This window comes from Hakea prostrata, chromosome 6 (genome assembly GCF_041222555.1).
Source record: "Hakea prostrata isolate BN-2017 chromosome 6, UWA_Hpros_2, whole genome shotgun sequence".
In the NCBI taxonomy this organism is placed as follows: domain Eukaryota; kingdom Viridiplantae; phylum Streptophyta; class Magnoliopsida; order Proteales; family Proteaceae; genus Hakea; species Hakea prostrata.
In genome coordinates, this window is record NC_142605.1 from 1,674,279 (window position 1) to 1,693,399 (window position 19,121).

At 41.8% G+C, this 19,121-nt stretch overlaps 1 pseudogene across 1 annotated transcript; it reads left to right on the top strand.

Annotated features, from left to right (window-relative positions):
* The first annotated feature begins 14,218 nt into the window (after window positions 1–14,218).
* On the top strand, window positions 14,219–18,278 carry LOC149012087 (ribonuclease 3-like protein 2; annotated as a pseudogene). Its single transcript, XR_016174018.1, has 4 exons — window positions 14,219–14,681; window positions 14,872–15,024; window positions 15,108–15,469; window positions 17,651–18,278. The product of XR_016174018.1 is annotated as a ribonuclease 3-like protein 2 (transcript).
* Window positions 18,279–19,121: the final 843 nt, after the last annotated feature.

Here is a 19,121-nt window from a genome sequence, read left to right on the forward strand (position 1 = left end):
AAATGGTAGTGCGACGGTTGGAGGTATTCTCGTATCAGGTGCCTATTTCCACGTGGCCTCCTTTTGACCGTTGATCTCACTTGTTGAGGATTTCGAAGCGTCTTTTCGATCTGGGCGGTTGGTTGCCTTTGGCTCTCAACCGTGGTCTTAATACCTGAGGCTTATTTAAAGCCTTCGAGGGTACTCTCCATCTATCCTGCTATCTGCAAGTTAGATTTGCAAAAGTGACATTCCGTCCTCCTGCTTGCTTCCGTATTCCTCGTACTCCAACAATAACTCTATCAGCTTCTGAACAAGTGAGCTTTTTGCTATCACCAATCTCTTCCCCTTCCCCCTGAGTAAACTTCATAGTAGTAATACTTGGGGTTTATTTAATGGGTATTCTGAGTAATTCATATCTGATAGAGAACTAGGGTTTTCCTTCGTTTCTTGTGTTGTTGGTTTTTTGTACTGATACGGCTTTTTTGTGTACACAATGGCTCCCAAAATCGATCCAAACTTTATCAGAGTGAAATCTTGTAAGAAAATCGTTCCATCGGCGGCGGTTGGGGCCAGTGAGGTGGTTTCATCTGGTGAATCCTCTAAACGTAAGGCGACTGCTGTTGGTGAATCTTCAAGTCAGATTCCCATAGCTTCTACTGATGTCACCCCTACGTCTCTTCTGCCTGAAGTGATCGCTCGTTCTTCCTAGGAAGATCTTGATCATTCCGTTGTTGATGGCGCTGCTGAGGCCCCTGCTGCAGAGACCGTTTGTGCATCCCTGAAGGAGACTCTTCGGGCATCTGAGGCAACTATGTTGGCATCTGATGAAGGTGCGGTCCCAGCAGGTGCTGCTTCTATTTCCAACTCTAGAGCTTGTTTGGCATCTTCTGCCTCTCCTTTGGAGTCGGAGGATTTTGCCACTAGGAAGCGTCGTCGGTTGGCAAGTGATGCAGCTCATCCTTCTCTTGATGTAGCTCATCCTTCTCATCCTTCGCCTAAATTAGTTGTCGAACGAGTTTGACAAAGCGTTGGAATGGTGCACTGCTGCTCTAATGCCTTCTGAGAATGCAGTTCTTTCCAAACTTCTAGACGAGGTCTTTTTGAAGTCAATGGTGATGTAAGTCTTTCTTCATTATCTTTTGATTCTGAAGGTTACTCTTCTGCTCTTGTTTAACTCGGAAGTTGTTTGCAGGAGTCTTACTGGTAACTTCCACAACCAAGTGGAAGCAGCCTCTAGGCTCAGTAGGTTGAGCAATGAAGTTTCCAGGCTTCGGGAAATCTCTGAAGCTAAAGACGCTGAGATTGCTCACCTTAGGAAATTAGCTTGGGAGGTTGCAGGAGAAAAGAATTCGGTGATCGAGCGTCTTCGGTCGGACTTGGATGATGCCAGGGAGAAGATCCGGCAACTGGAGCGAGGGGTTGGAAAGTCAGGAGCCAAAGGATCTGAAGCGTTACCTCAAAGGAAAGCTGTCATTCCTTTGCCCGAATCCCTTCCAATTGACGTTCGCAGAGCCTGCATCTTCAAGTATTCACACAGTAAGCCCTTTGTTGATATGCTGAATGCTTATAACTTGCAGGCGTACCGGGATGGTGAGAACGAAGTATGGGAATCGATACTAAGGAAAGATCCTCATTTTGATACGACTCCCTACATTGTTGTTTGCCATCCTGAAGTGTTTACCAACTTGGGTCTTCCTTCTCCTGATTGGACCAAAAATAAGATTGATCATCCGCCTTCTGATCCGGATATTATGCATTTCCTGGAAGATTCTCCTGTTTATTCTCGCCTGGAAGGATTCAATTATGAAGAGCTCGCTTTGAATGCAAGTTTGGTTGAGGACCATACTTCTTCTGGACAAGCTGGACAAAGAGTATGAAATTGCGAGTATTTTATACATACTGAAATGCTTTTTATAATCCTCATTTCTCCTCTTCTTTTTCTTGAATCCATACCGCTGCTTGACTCATGTGTTTGTTCTAGCAAAGTTGTGCTGATCTTGTATGACTTCTTAATTATCACCAATGATGACTTTCTTTTTCGATCGAAGAATGTATCCAACTCTTGTAATCTCATGTTTGATGTAAAGATTGGCCTCTTTCGGTCTTTTGAAGAAATAAGAAATTAACTTCATCCTGAACTTTGCTAGTCACTTGAATCGTTGTTGCACTAGGTCTTAGTTGTTTAGAACAATGCCTTTACTTAAGGATTTCCGGAGAAATTCAATAAGTCTTTGAAGGAACTCACTCGGGTTTTAAACCGATGCCTTGTAGAAGGAACTCACTCGGGTTTTAAACCGATGCCTTTACTTAAGGATTTCCGGAGAAATACAATAAGTCTTTGAAGGAACTCACTCGGGTTTTAAACCGATGCCTTTACTAAAGGATTTCCGCAGAAATACAATAAGTCTTTGAAGGAACTCACTCGGGTTTTAAACCGATGCCTTGTAGAAGGAACTCACTGGGGTTTTAAACCGATGCCTTATAGTCGGATCTTGTTCTTGAATGTGGTGTATGATGCCCCCCAATCAAAAGATAATTTGTTGAAAGCCAATAATTGCATTGATTGAGTTGAAAATGGTTACATCACGAACAAAATTGAAATCATCATCATGGATAAATTTTTTTGAGATGCCTGGCATTCCACCAACGATCCAACTCTTTCTGGGTGTTGATGTTCTTCAGTCTGTAAGCTCCTGAACCAACTGGTTTTACAACCATATAAGGTCCTTCCCAGGAAGGGTCCAATTTTCTTTGATGGCGTGGGTCTGAAGCTAAGGTGTTTCTCAACACCAAATCTCATGCTAAGTACCGACGATTTTTTACTCGGGTATTATAATGCGACGCTATCCTTCTTTGATAATGTTGAGTTCGTGCTATTGCATTTGCCCGAACTTCGTCCAACAAATCAAGACTGTCAAGTAGTCCTTGCTCGTTCGCTTTTTCCTAGAACTCTCGGTCCTGTAATGTCCCCGCCAACCCACAGGACAAGCGGACCGAGAACGAAGGACGGGGGAACGAGCGAAACCAACAGAACGACCCAAAGGCCGACAAGCCACCCCCGAGCCCCGCCAGCCGGGGAGCCACCGAGGACACGAGCGACAGAGACCACAAAGCAAGGACCGAGGCCGGTGGGCGAATCTTGGCCCAAAGTGATATATGTTGACTCGCCCGATTTCTCCACTTTTTCTCGGGAATTGTTGCCGGGGCATCGCTTCAACCCATTTTGTGAAGTAATCAATTGCTACTCGCTACTATCGGATATTCCGTCCTGTCCTCTCGATGCCTTTGTGAACTTGCCCATGATATCAATTCCCCACATCGCAAAGGGGATGGGATCTAGAATTGAAGTCATGGTTTCCATTGGGCGCTTTGATACCGTAGCATGAATTTGACAATTGCTACATCGACGAACATACTCCATAGCAGCCTCTTGGATCTTAGGCCAATATACACCAAGTCTTAGAATTTTGTGTGCCAGGGCTTGTCCACCCATGTGAGCCCCACAAATTCCTTCATGAACTTTAGCCAAAGCTGATTTTGCTCCTTCGGGACCTATACATCTCATAAGGGGTCCAGAATAAGATCTTTTGTATAGTCTTCCATTCTGAATGACAAATCTTGCTGATCGTATCTTGATCAATCTTGCCTCTTTCGGATCCTCGGGTAGTTTGTCATCTCTCAGATATTCGACTATCGGATCCATCCAGCAACGCTCTGCTTCAATATAGGAAATTTCTTTCTCATGATAACTTGGAAATGTTATCTCTTCAATGTAGATCGAAGGGTTTAGATTTTTTTCTTTGGCATTGGCTAATCGGGATAGCTCATCTGCCATTGTATTTTCAGTCCTCGGAATCTGAGATATCTTCAAATTTTGAAATTGCTTTTGAAATGCCTGCACAATCTCTTGATATTTCAGCAAGCGAGGTTCTTTAATACCATACTCCCCCTGGACTTGGTTGACTATAAGTTGAGAGTCACTGTAAATAGTAACATCTGCAATGGACAATGCTTTTGACAACCGAAGTCCAGCTATCAGGGCTTCATATTTAGCTTCGTTATTACTAGCTTCGAATGCAAATCTCAAAGCATATTGAATGATAAATCCTGCTGGACTTTTCAATAGAATTCCAGCTCCTGCTCCATCCTTATTACTCGAGCCATCCACATATACCTCCCAAATGGTTGGTATAATGGGATCTTCAATAGTGGTCTCCACTGGTGCAGTAGTTTCTACTACAAAATCGGCTAATGCTTGAGCTTTGATTGCCGTTCTTGGCTTAAAGCTCACTTGGAACTCACTGAGTTCGACCGACCAGGCCACCATCCTTCCAGCAAATCAGGTTTATTAAGAACTTTACTAAGAGGGAAAGTCGTAAATACCTCTATTGGATGAGCCTGGAAATATGGCCTTAGCTTCCTAGCGGCTATCATGAGAGCCAAAGCCTGCTTCTCAATCTGCGAATATCGTGTCTTCGCATCAAGTAATACGTGACTCACATAGTAAATTGGCCACTGTTTCTTATCTTTCTCACAAACAAGTACTGCACTGACCGCTGAAAGGGACGCCGCTAGATATAGCTATAAGATTTTCCCCCTTCTCTGGTCGGGACAAAAGTGGTGGTTGTCCTAGTGCCTCCTTTAACTCCTCGAAAGCTTTCTGGCATTCTTCAGTCCACTTTGCTTCCTTGCTGCCCCTCAAATCTTTGAGTGCCTTGAAGAATGGTAAACACTTCTCTCCAGACTTGGAGATGAAATGATTCAAAGCGGCAATTCTCCCTGTTAAACATTGCACATCACGAACAGTTTTGGGAGCCTCCATGTCAATCAGAGCTTGTATTTTGGCAGGATTAGCCTCAATACCCCTCTGTGACACCATGAAGCCCAAAAATTTGCCTGAAGAAACTCCAAAGGCGCACTTTTCTCGGATTTGACTTCATTTGATACTTTCGCGATCTTGAAAATACCTCAGTTAAATCTGCAATATGATTTGCTCTTGTAAAGCTCTTTACTAGCATGTCGTCAACATAAGCTTCAACATTCTTCCCGATTAAATCCTTGAAAATCTTGTTGACGGCCCTCTGATATGTAGCTCCTGTATTTTCAGGCCAAATGGCATGACTTTGTAATAGTAGCTTTCACGATCAGTCATGAAAGCCGTGAACTTCTCATCTTCCTTATTCATAAGGATCTGATTATACCCTGAGTAGGCATCCATGAAACTTAGAGTTTCATATCCTGCAGCAATCGCAGCTATCAAGAGATCAATCCAAGGCAACGGATAGCAATCTTTAGGGCAAGCCTTATTGAGGTCTGTGTAGTCTGTACACATCCTCCACTTCCCATTTGCCTTCTTGACCATTACCATGTTGGCTAACCAAGTTGGGCATTCAATTGGTTCTATGAAACCAGAATTCTTCAGTTTTTCAACTTCGCCCTGAACGGCCTCGTATTTTTCAATGGAGAATTTTCTCCTTTTCTGGATAATTGGTTTCACCTTCGGATCTATCCAGAGTTTCTGCGACAGCCCGATCAATTCCTGGCATGTCTTCGGCAAACCATGCGAATACGTCACTATTCTGTTGAAGAAAAAACTTCAACTCATCCTTGAATTATTCCAGCTGCTCAGACCCGATATAAGTAATCTTTTTCTCATTCTCGGTACACAGTTGGATTTGCTCCAGTTTTTCTACTAGCTCGGGCCTTTGCATTTCTGCTTCTTCCCGATCATCTCGAACTTCTATAGGTAGGGTAGTCACCTTCCTTGGGCCTTCCTTGTCTTTTAAATAGGCAACGTAACATTGCCGGGAGATCCTCTGGTCAGAGGAAACTTGACCAATTCCCATGTCAGTGGGGAATTTTATCTTCAGGTATTTCGTTGAAACAATAGCACCTATCTTGGACAAAGATGGTCACCTGAGGATAACATTATAAGCTGGCAGTTCCCGAACCACCAAAAAATTGATTCGGAAGGTCGTCTCCTTGGGAAAACTTCCAATAGATAAGTCCAACTGGATAGATCCTTCCGCTACTGCAGATGATCCTGCAAAGCCATATAAATGCGTGGATGAAGGCTTCATCAAGTCCTCATCCACCCTCAGTTTTTGATACACTTCATAAGAAATTAGGTCAGCTGCAGACCCTGTATCAACTAAAACTCTATGCACTTCTCGGCGCGCAATCTGTACCTTGATGACTATGGCATCATCGTGAGGTAGACAAATGCCTCTTTCATCCTCCTCGCCAAAGGTGATAGAATCTTCACCGTTTGGCTTCTTCCGCTTCTGCGTCTCTCCGGTTCCGACAAATTTAGATTTTGTCTTTAAACTTCGGAGTGATTCGGGTTCTGGACCTCCAAAAATTGTAAGGATCGATGATCGAGTAGCATCAATCACCTCCTTGCCTTTCTTAGACTTCGGAGCCTCCTTTGATCATTCTGAACTAACCGAGCGATCCCTTTTAGGAGCAGCCTCGCGTGGCCCACGTGGCTCCTCCCTTCTTCTGCTAACAAAATTGGACAAATGTCCCTGAGATATTAATCTCTCAATATCTGCTTTTAGATGACGATAGTCATTTGTATAATGATCATAGTCCTTGTGGAATCGGCAATATTTTTCTCGATCGTTGCTCTCCAGGCTTTAAAGGAATTTTAGGTGGCCACTTCAAAATATTTTGCCTTTTGATGATATTCAGAATATCAGCCCGAGGAGCATTCAATGGAGTATACTCACTTTTACCGGGAGATCTTTGCCGCCAAGCCTGAGGTTTTCCAACCCGATCGCGAACATTCTTCTTTGGCTTCTGCTTTTTCTTAGGAGCCTTCTGTTCCTTAGTGGAGGCTTTGTTGTCTCCTGGCGCGCATCTAAAATCTCCATGACTTCCACTCGCTTTTGGCATCTCTGTACCAACTCAGCATAAGTGCAGGCATATCCTTTAGTAATAACTCCAGGAGTCTTCGGTTAGTGAGTCCAGTGAATAGAGCAGTTTTAGCTACTTGCTCATCCAAATTCTCTATCTCCATCGTTACTCTGTTGAATCTTTTCAGATACTCTCTGATCAATTCGCTCTTTCCTTGTCTGATGGTAAACAAGATTTCTTTCGTTTTCTTGACCTGGATCCAACTCTGGAAAAGCCCTATGAATTTGCGCGCCAACTCATCAAAGTTTACGATCCTTCTAGATGGGAGGTTCGAAAACCACTTTTGTGCTGCTCCGGTTAAAGATGAACCAAAAACCTTGCAGAGAATTTCATCAGAAATATCTGCAACTGCCATGGTCTGTTGATAATAGCCGATGTGGGCCGTAGGATCTCCGGAGCCATCGAATGTAGAAAAGGTAGGAAAACGGAAGTTGTGGGGAAATTGATATCCCGCAATTGGCTCGGCAAAGGGGGTCTTCCGAATCACTGAACAAATATCCTCAGTTATCCTTCCCTTAGCCAACTGCCCTAGTTTTTGATTGATGTTGGCCAATTCCTGACCAATATGAGTAGAGTGATCTTCAGCATTATGATCACAACCTCGAACAACACGATCATCACGAGCTATCCGATCATCACGAACGGCCCGTCCGTCACGAACATTCCGCTCATCACGAACTGCTCGATCATCATGAACGATTTGTCTAACAGTCGGTGAGTGAGTCCTCAACCCTGTATCCAACCTTGTATTTGAGTCGATTGTACTTTCCTGTGGTCTATCAAACCGATCGTCCCGCCTAGGTTGATCGTCAATCCTCCTAGGCCCTCGGTTACCTTCACGAAAGTTGTGACCGATATTCCGATCATCAGCCAATCTTTGATCACGTGGAAATGCACGCCTCCCTGAATCGCGATGATCAGGTTCTTGTGGTAATACCACCTGTCTGGTGAGCATGCGGAGTGCTTGACTCTCCTCCAAGAGTTGAATCTTTACCTGTTTCAATTGATCTTGGAATGTCTCTGGAGGATTATGTCCTCCCTGACCACCATCTACCTCAAGAGGTGGTAGACTTCCCTGGGGAATATTTGGGTTATTCTCCCCAGGAATTTGAACACCGGTATCACATTGTGCAGCGGCTGCTGCGGCTGCTGCCGATCTAGTCACCATGGCTTTACAAGTCTTTCCCACAGACGGCGCCAAATGATGCGTCTAAAATTTGCTCAGCCCTTAGATCTCCTTGTGGTGACCTACAAAACGAAAGCGTCAGACGTGGCCCGACCGCGGGGGTCGGGAGTCCACCTCCGAAGGCTAAGTCAGTTGATGAACTTAATCACAAACGGCTCTGCTAGAAGCACAGAGCTAAGGAATGAAGAATTGGGAAAAGTGATCTAGATCGTAAGCCTCTGATAGTTTACGTCTACCAGTGTGTATGTGGATTTGAGTCCTCCTCACCTCGTAGGCAAGTAAGGTTTATATAGAGTGTACCTTCGAATTTCCTTCATTGGATGCACTCGAGCCTTCTTCGGGTAGTCGTTGGATCTTAACAGAGTGACCCAACATTCTCTGTGGAGTAGTCAGACTCAAAACTTGCACTAATCGTAGGCATTCTCTTAGCGGACCTAACCAAAAGGGATGACTCTGCATCTACAATCCCGTCATCTGTCTGTCGAGGCCGAAGATTTGCAGCATCGACCACTCCAAGACAATTTTCGTTGGCGGTTCAACTTCAACAGAACCTGACTTCGACGACCTAGCGACTATAAGTCCTAGACAGCAACCGTCGACGATCCATGACTCCCATGGTTCGACTATACGGTAGTGCGAGCTTCATACACCAGAGCCGGAAGTTCTTCCTCCCTGCTCGAAGCTAGCTCAACCAAAAGCTTCAATGGCCCGCCAGGGGCCAAGACGGCAACCAAATTGTACACAGTCAGGGCAACAAGCAGAACCCAGATCGTCCATTCAGGTAATCTGGAAAACCAAGGAGCAAGAATATTGTTCAACCTCCTGTTTCCTCCTCCTCTTCTTCTTCTCCTTCTCCAGATTCGTCGGACCTCGAAATCGAAATCACGAAATGAGGGTTGGGCGGTTTTGTTTTGTGTTTTTCAAAACATTTTGAATATTTGAGTGGTTTTTGAATTCGTATCTACGTATTTGACACATGTATAACACGTTTGATCGAACCGCCCAAGTTGAACCGCATTCATGCATTAGACCGAACCAAATACCAAAACCCATGCTTTAAGAGATTTTAAGATTATTTTAATGAAAAGATAAGGCGAGCCTTAGATAACCGTCAAGCGCATTAACTATAGCAAAATTGTGCTAGATAAGCATTAATTGCGCAAAATTAAAGCAAAATCCCAAGCTACCAGCTGATAAGGGACGGTTTCTTCAAATTCAGTGTCCAGATCACTTTCATTACAACTAGCACAACGAGCTACCTCAACGGTAATAGGAACACAGTTGCCCACCCCTATTGGTTCGTCTCTCTATGTATATATTCCTTTTTTTATTTTTTTTTATTTTTTGGTGAAGAGCTTTATTCATTTAAAAGAGAAGCCCCTGGGAACAAAGTACCAATTACACAAGGCAAAGCCAAAGAACGAAAGGGGGGGAGAGGCGAAAAATAGAGCCCGAGAAGCGCGCATAAGAAGCTAATCTATCGGCCGAGTTGCCTTCTCTATGAGTATGATTTACAATTAAAACATCAAACAGAGAGGAAAGGCTGAAGATATCATGTATATAATGACTGATCTTCCAAGGTGGAGTCTCCGACTTCTTATTAATCAGATTAACAACGCTTCATTGTCACTTTCAATAATTACTTGCTTTAGATTGAGAGAGATAGCCAGCTTTAGACCTTCTCGAATTGCAGCGGCTTCCATTTGAATGACTTGTGAGTTTCCTCCTTTACGAAGAAGGTGAAGAGAGGTGACCCAAGTGATCACGAGCAATACCACCAAATCTCGACTGGAAGCTGTTGGAACCCTTGCCGATTGCGATCCATCAACATTGATTTTGATGTAATGCAAAGGAGGTGCACTCCATTTAATGCTTTTGAACTCTTTTCTTGATTTGCTATCCGATGAAGGGCTAGATGCTCGCAGCTGTTGATCGAGCAGATCTCCATATATGATATGGATTACTCACCGGTCTAGAGTAAACAGATTATTGAAAGCCATCCAAATGTGCCACAGCATGAGTAAGTGTTGTATGAGTTCCTCCAATGCTGAATTGTTTCTTCTTGCTAAATTTAACCACTGAGAAATCTGATCTATAAGATTTGTGGATTGATTCCACCAACAAATTCTGAGCTTTGACCATACCTGTTTGGCAAAGTGACAATGAAGAAAGATATGATTAGTAGTGGCCCTTTCTTGTGAACAGAGTGAGCAAATATCATTGATTCTACACCCTCTTTCAGATAAAAGAGCGGGTGTGGGGAGCTTTCCATGTAGCAGTTTCCAAACAAAATGAATTACTTTGGGAGGCGTGGGAGGTGCCATAAGACAAGCCATGGTATTGAAGGACTTTGATTATGATTTTCGAAAAAATCTATAAGCTGAAGCAACTGTAAAAATGCCAGTTGATGTTTTCTCCCACATAATTTTGTCTTGACAACTCAATAATGATAATGGAATGCTAAGAATTTTTTCTGCCAAATCATTCGGCCACCAATCTCTGACTTTGTCCTCATTCCATTTAGTTGTTTCAGTATCTATAAAGGAAGATACTAGGTTAGGGGACTCACCTGGAAGTGGCAGTGGAGCTTGAAGAGCTGGAGTATCTGGGATCCATCTATCCATCCATGGATTGATGTTATTGCCATTGCCAACCATATGCATAATGCCAGGTAGCATCAAGTCTTTAACTTTGATAATGGATCTCCATCCCCATGATGCATTAATAGGAGCTGTGGCTTGCAGAAAGTTACAATTTCTGAAGTATTTTTCCTTCATTAAATTGTACCAAAGTGATTGCTTACCAATTATAAGTTCCCAAGCTCTTTTAGCAATAAGAGCAAGATTCCACATTTCCATATTTTTGATGTTAAGACCTCCCAATCTCTTAGGTTTACAAATTGTGTTCCAGTTGATGGAGTGAAAGTGAGATTTTTCTCCATTTGACCAAAAGAAATTTCTATTGGAAGAGTCCAACTCATTGAGGATTTTCTTTGGTAAGATGAAACATGACATGTAGTGAGAGGGAAGAGCTTGTGTGACTGATTGAATAAGAACCGTTTTGCCACGTGAGCTTAAGAGTTTTGCTTTCCATCCCCCGAAGTCTAAGATTCACTCTTTGAATAAGATTTTGACAATGATGTTGCTTGATCTTTCCACTAAACAATGGTATGCCGAGATAGATGTCAAGATCGAAGTAGGAATGATATTGAACTTTTCAGCAAGAAGATTTCTAGTTTGGTTTGGAGTGCTCTTCGTAATGAGCTCGCTCTGTCTATTTAGTTGTTGACCGAAGCTAGACAATATTTATTTATGACCTTCGAAATTGGTTAGCTTCAGAGATAGTTGCTTGACCAAATAGAATGAGGTCATCAGAAAAGCTAAGTGTGAAATGCTTTCTCCTCCCTTGGAGTTTAATACCTCTAATCTTCTTGCTTAATCCGGCTTTTTCTAAGTGACTTGAGAGTAGCTCCGCCATAGAACAAAAAGATAAGAAGATAGAGGGTCTCCTTGTCTTAAACCTCTAAAGGGGTGAAAGAATCTAGAGGGTTTACCATTGATAAGGATGGAGAATTGAGGAGTGGTTATGCAGAACATGATCCACTTAATCCAATTTAAAGGAAATCCATAAGCTTTAAGAACTCTCTCCACAAATGACCATCCATCGTCAAAAGCTTTACCATATCAAGCTTGATAGCCATTATGCCTTTCTTCCCTTTTCCTTTGATTTATCTTGTGCATGATTTCATGGCCAATCAAAATGTTGTCTTGAATATGTCGGCCTTTTATGAAACCATTTTGATTGAAAGAAATGAGATGGGGCAAGATCAATTTGATTCGCTCACCATTAGCTTAGAAATGATTTTGTATGAACATTACATAAGCTAATGGGCCTGAATCATTGAGAAGTTGGGACATCAACTTTGGGGATAAGAGAAATGAATGTTTGATTGATTTGTGCTGGGAAAGAAGCCAGTGTCAAAGAAATGTTTACATGCTCAATTAGATCAGATTTGCACAAGCTCCAACTGGATTGAAAGAAGCCCGGAGAAGCCATCGGGGCAGGTGATTTCAGACTAGAGATGCTGTTGAGTGCTCAAATATTTCACTTTCGGTGAAAGGTTTGGACAAGAGCTGAATATGATCGAGTTGATTCGTTTGGATGGGCTCAAAGTAGGAGTCTTCAAAAGGAGGATTGGATGATGAGTAGACTGCTTGAAATGATTTATGAAGGCTCTTCAATTTCACTCGATCATGAAGGGAGCCCTTGAAAATTAAGACATTTGATTCTGTTTGAGCTCTTCTTTTCATAGTTGTGAGATGAAAGAAATGAGTGTTTCTATCACCATAGAGGTTCCATTGAATTCTTGATTTTTGTTGCCATTTGGTGCTGATTTGATTTAGAGTTAATCGAAGAGCAGCCAAAAGGTGATTTTCTCTAATTTCCCACGATGTCTCTCTTAAATTAGGAGGATATTTCATAAGAGCTTCAATATCCAATCTAATTTGAGATTCTCTTTTATGTAAGTCTCCAACAGAGACTTGTTCCATAAGTATAATTTCGCGAGAGTATTAAGTTTTGTGACTAACCGAAATGAGGGAGAGCCTCTCAATGGAATATTCCAATATTGATTGACAAGATCAAAGAAAGTGGGCTCTAATAAGCAAAATTTTTCAAACCGAAAGGTTTCTTGAATTTGTTTCAGGAGGATCAAAGTGAAGAAGCAGGGCATGATGATCGGATTTAGTAAAGATGATATGTTGAACAAAAGCGGGGAATTGGGAGATCCATAAGGGATTGGCTAGAAACCTGTCAAGAAGACCTTCCACTCTCCGCTTCCTCTTTGTTTATTACACCAAGTGGTTTTCGATCCATGAGCTTGAATAGGGATCAGATTTGAGCCGTTTGTGAAGTTTTGAAAATCAAATAATCTACTATTTCTAAGTGTTAATCCCCCTACCTTGTCATGTGAAGAAAGATAAGAGTTCCAATCCCCACCAATCACCCATGCATCATCAATGAAGTTTGCAAGATTGTGAAGTGTGTGCCATTGTGTTCTCCTTAAGTGGGAATATGGACTCATGTAAACAAAGGTCATATTCCATTTCATTAAGTTATTGTACACAAGAGTATGTATACACCAGTTTGAAGACCACATGATATCCAAAGAGATGGCAGATTCCCAACACAAAAGAAGACCACTACAATCAGAGGAAGGAGGAACAAAGAAAAAGTGATCAAAGCCAAACGGCGCAAACCGTCTAGGACATAACATATTGCTTTGACTTCAGAAATGAACACAAAAGATGGTCTAAATTTCTAAGATTAGCTTAATTTCCTTCAGTCGAGGGTGACCAAGCCCTCGCAGTTGAGACAAAGCCGCCCACTCATCTCTTGTTCAAAATTTTCCTTGAAAGGTTACCATGTTCTACCCGATCAGAACCAACTAACCTATTTATGAGTTAATCACAAGTGATAAAAGGATAATAGAACTAAGCATACAGAAAAATAAAATACACAATATGCAAACAGCCAGATATGGAAATGTTATGGTTAGAAACAGAGTGAAGAAATACCAGTGTGAAGAAATACCTGAGAGCGACTACTGGCTAGAAGTGGAGTCTTACAAACTTACCATCAGCAACAATCTTACCGTCAAGAATGAACACTCTGCTAGAGATCATCTTCCAACAGATTCTTTAGCACCACTCGATTTCAGAATTTATAAATTAATAACCCATAGATGTAAGAAGTGATGAAACCATGAACTAATTTGCACCGCGAGTTACTAAGCTAACATCTGCAAAGTCAAAGAAGAGATGGAACAAACAAGAAAAACAAACCCCTGTACTAACCAGATTAAGAGGAGGAAGAAGAAAGTTTAGTGCATTGGAGATGTTGGGAAGGAACTCCTCGAAACGGAGAAAGATTTATACCCTCATGGTGTCGATTACCAAAGGGAAAAGAAATCAGGGCCCAACCATGGCCACCTCTGCACACCAACCATGGCGATCGAAAAAGTAACCAAAAGTTAAAGCAGAGGGGTGAAGGCCCGCGGAGGGGAACACACCGGGGAAGCCGGGGGGGGGGGGCGGGGGAGGGGGGGGGGGGGGGGGGGGGGGTGGGGGGGGGGGAAAGGCCGATTTACATGAGGATGAAGAGGAATCTGAGCGAGCGCTTTCTTGTGCCACCATAAATGCATTCGAATTCGATCAAGACGAACCATGCATCATCGTCATCGTCATCGTCATCTTCAATGGGAATCGAAGCAGTGGACGTGAACATGAGAGCAGCAGTGGTGGCCGTAGAAGAAATCCTCCATTACGGCTTCAACGACAAAACTATTCTTCAAGATGCCTTAACCCATTCCTCCTACACTCAATCTAATTCCTATCAGCGCCTTGAATTCGTCGGAGATGCCGTTCTTGGCCTCATTCTTGCTCAAATCCTCTTCCAAGAATACCCTCACCTTGATGGAGGTCCTCTCTCTCGTGTTTGCGCTGCCAATATTAACACCGAAAAGCTTGCCCGTGTTGCTGTTCGCCACGAGCTCTACCGCTATTTTCGTCACAATTCCCCTCCCCTTCAATCCAAGGTTGGTGCTCGATTACATCGTGTGTCATTTGCCTAGGGTGGAAAATTTTCCTTTCTTTCTTTCCTTAGATGATGATGATGATTTTTTTTATTTATTATATTTTTTTTTACGTGGAAAAGAAAAGTGAAATTGTAAGGGACTCAATGAGATGAGTAATTTTTGCTATTTTTTATTTCGTGGTCAATTTTAGGTTAGCGAGTTCGTTCTTGCAGTTCAAGAAGAAGACGACGTAGTGACTTACTGTAGATCAGTCAAAGCGCCAAAGGTTTTGGCCGATATTGTTGAATCCGTTGCTGCAGCTGTTTATGTCGACTGTAATTATGACACCAAAGCTTTATGGAATGTACTTGTTTTTTTTTTTCCTTCTTCTTTCCTGGTTTTCAATTTTTTGTTTTCGCAAGCTAATGGCCCTGGTTGTTGTTGCAGATTCTTAAGACATTCTTTGATCCAATTGTTACGCTTGAAACCTTGCACAAGCAACCACAGCCGGTGACAGTGTTGTATGAATTTTGCCAGAAGCAGGGGAAGCAATTGGATGTAAAGCATTGGAAGAATGGGTCCAAGAACATTGCTAGTGTTTACGTAGACAGGGAGCTCATTGGTTCAAGTTCCTCAAAGCAAAAGGAGATTGCCAGGGTTACTGCCGCAAAGGAAGCTTTGGAGAAGTTGTGGAAATCACAACACTTGACCAAGACCGATGGTGGTAATGGGGCTGAAGAGATTGAGGGGGCTAAGCTCAAGTTGAATGAGATTTGTTGCAAGAAAAGGTGGCATCCGGCCAAGTATAGGTACGCAATTACTTTCTTTCTGGGACTTAATTTGCTTCCGTCTCAGAAAACATGCAGTTTGTAACCATTGGAACATGTCTTTGGGTCTAGATCACACACTTAAATGTTTGGCTCATGCAGACATTCCTTTGGTTTTCTGTTTGCTTATCCTTGCTTTGTGCTTTGTTTAGGAAGTAAGTTCATTGAACAAAGTTTCTGTAGGATAACCGTAACACTAAAACAGTGGGTTACTGTGTGCTTTTAGTTATCACCGGATCTCAACAGGTCCAAGCTGGTTTTCTTACCTCTGTTTCTATTCTAGAGCATTAATATACTTACGGAAGAAAAGATGCCAGGTTGATATGAAGAAGAGATCCATCTGCTTTAGGGGGTTGGGAGGATTTACCTCCACTAGCCAAAACAACTTTTGTGTTCATTCTTCTGTGCCTATCAATAACTAACTACACAGGTATATAAGGAGAAAAAGAGAACAAGGAATCAGCTAAAGAATGCCTCCCATGAGATTTCCCTGTACCATTCAAAATACATACCATGACACTCTGACAAACTTAAAGAAAGCTATCCCATATATTAAGCCTATGTACTATTACAAAGTCACTAATTATAATCAAGCCAAATCCAGTGGGTGTTGATCATACTCCTGCATCAACTACTTTAAAGAATTTTCTTAACATTAGTTTCTTGTGGAGTTGAAGCAATTGTCCTAACACTCCATATGGGCAACTGAAAGATTGAAAAACCTAGATTGCCTAGTAATTGTTCATCCTCTTTATTTAAGTTTTATGATTTTGTCTATAGCTCCAGCTTGACATCCATAATTGTTCATCCTCTTCATTCAAGTTTTATGCTTTTGTCTATAGCTCCAGCTTGACATCCAATATCTTGCTTGAGCTTAGCCTCTTAATTTTTTGGTTGCTCAACTAATTGGTCAATGGGTGAGTCATTCTGTCTAGCACTGGAGCACACTAAACAAAGCTTGAGCTTGCACATACCTGTGCATCTTCCCCCCCAACACCCCTCCTTTTTTGGTCTAGAAAGGAATAAGATTATTTAGAACCATCAACCATTTGCATAGCATGTTCATGCCTCATGTCAGACCCTGCTGTAAATGGAGAGAAGGGGTGGCAGGGAAGAGAATGAGAATAAAATATGCACCTGAAGTATTGTGGTTTTGTTAGACAGTGGAAAACTTCCAATGGCGCCCCTGGAAGGGAAATCTTCCCTTGAGGATTCAATTCATTCAGCCAAGTAGCAGGATGGATTGTCAATTCCTACATTTTGATGAATCAGATAGATGTGGATAGGTGGCAGGAAGAAAAAGAAGCAATGCAGAAAGGTGAGGCCAGCGTAGAGGCAAGCGTAGACGCAAGCGGCCTTGCTATGGCTTCCGCATCAGGAGGAGTGGATCCTGCTGATTGGTATATTTATGATTTTAGCTTTCAATTCTATTTCGCAGAAGCAATGTCTCCTTGCATAATAGGGATTCCAAACATTCATGATCTGTCTGTGTATGAGATAGGTTTTGATGGGTCGTTATGTTTCTTTTAGAACCACATTAAATCAAGTTCCAATCATGTATCTTTCAGCTGTCACTGTGCTACTTGGCATGCACCTTCCTGTAGTCCCTAGAGTTCCAAGCCTTATTTTGCTACCTCGCTAATTCCATGGGCTGAAGTTTGATGATTGGGAAGGAGAAATTAGGGTCTTCAAATCCACATATTTAGTCTCATCTGGCATTCCACATGGCAGCTATTTAGGGCCATTGAGTGAGCCTTTTCCCTTGTTGATTGGGAAACGTTTAATTGTGATGTTGGACAAGTAAATCAGGCTTGCATTTAATTTAAATGAATACAAGTCCTAGATCTTTGTCACGGTCATGGATGCTATCCCTTGGATGGATGCTCCACAGTTTGATAGGCCCTAATGCAAGAGTGGACCCTATTGTTTGAGGTGAAACCAGGCGTAAATTCAATTGGGCTTTTGCGGCGTCAATCCTGTCCACATTCCTCAAGATTGAGACTGTTGAACTTGAATCTTTTGCAGTTCTAACTTTTATGTTTTCGTTATTTGTCTGTTGATTTCAAGCATTAGCATTCCTACAATCCTTGTGTTGATCAATAATCACTTCACCTGCTTTGTGGTAATATAATTAGTAACACCTTTCCATATGCACGCATGCAGCATCAAAAGTGAGGAAGGTCCCTCCCACAGCAAGAGATTTATCTGTTCAGTTGAAGTAAAAACTGCAGATTGTACATATATTTCAACTGGAGATATAAGGTCAAGGGTAAAGGATGCAGAGAACTCAGCAGCATCAGTGTTTCTTACCCAGCTCCAACGTTAATGAACCTTGTGTTGGACTCGTCATCATCTGAAATCTGAGCTGTTGAATTATTCATTTTGTTCTTGTGGTTCAACCCTACGCACGTATTTAATTTAGATGACGTGTAAATGAGATTGAGATGGAATCCTTGATTAAGAATTTAGATATTGTTGGCATTTATTGATAATAATATGCCCAAGGGAAAAATTGGAAACTCACTTATGGGTGGTTACTAAATATAGGGTTATATTTAGGTAACCGCCGCATCACAAGTAAAAGATATCCGCCGCATTACGAGTAAAAAAATTGCATTACGGCATTCGTGAGTTTTATGAAAACGGCTCTTGCTCTCTCTCTCTCTCTCTCCAAGAAACACAGAAAGGAGGAAGCTTTCGAGGATTGTGTTCTCCTAGTTTTGGATCTCGATCTTATATCATTTATCCAGACGGCATTTGGGTTGTTGAGTCTATTCTCTTTCCGTGTGATTGTGGAAATTAACCAGTGACAATTTCGTGGAGGAACAAGGACGTAGATTCAAGTTTACTTCCGCTGCGATCTTTCTATATTGGGAAAAACGAATCCAGATAAGGATCTTTCTCCCATCTATTTATAGAATAGATAGATTAACCAACATATATGTATCCTAGGAAATTCAAGTTGTTTTCTCAAATTGTAATTGTTTGGGGATCACATAGTTGTTGGGGAAGCACCATTTGGTTCTACCTAAGGAAACGATGCCAATTACCAATATAAGTACCTAAATCATATTATTGGCCACATCACCACAAATTGAATACCATTATAGTCAAATAGTAGGGGTTAACCTGAGAGCTAAGGAGTCAATAAACTCCTTTGAAGTAGAGGAATTGGTTCATCAGGTTTTTATCCTTTTAGATTGTTATGGTTAAAGTGTAGTGGTACCACACATCCGGAAATGTAGCACTAAAAGGATGGCTTCCTCAGGTTGCCTAAGAATTGTCTGAGGAAATGTTGTTATCCATTTTTAAATTAAGTATGCATTTGGTAAGGCTTATACATGCTTTGCTGGAGCCCCAATTTCTTTGTTTGCACAATGAACATTTGATAATATCATTTAAAAAATGGAAAAAGATTAACTAAAGAACATTGTAGTTCGATAGACCTGTTAAAACAATGTTCCTATTATGAAAATTAAAAAATTTTACATTAGGGTCCCCTTAATGAGACCTAAAATCAGGTTGGATTCTTTTATGGCTAAAATTTCATCAATTTACACGGTTTAAGACTATTAGTAGAATTCAATTCAAATTTTAAATGTTGAAGGGCGAAAATAACCCCCCCAATTAGGGT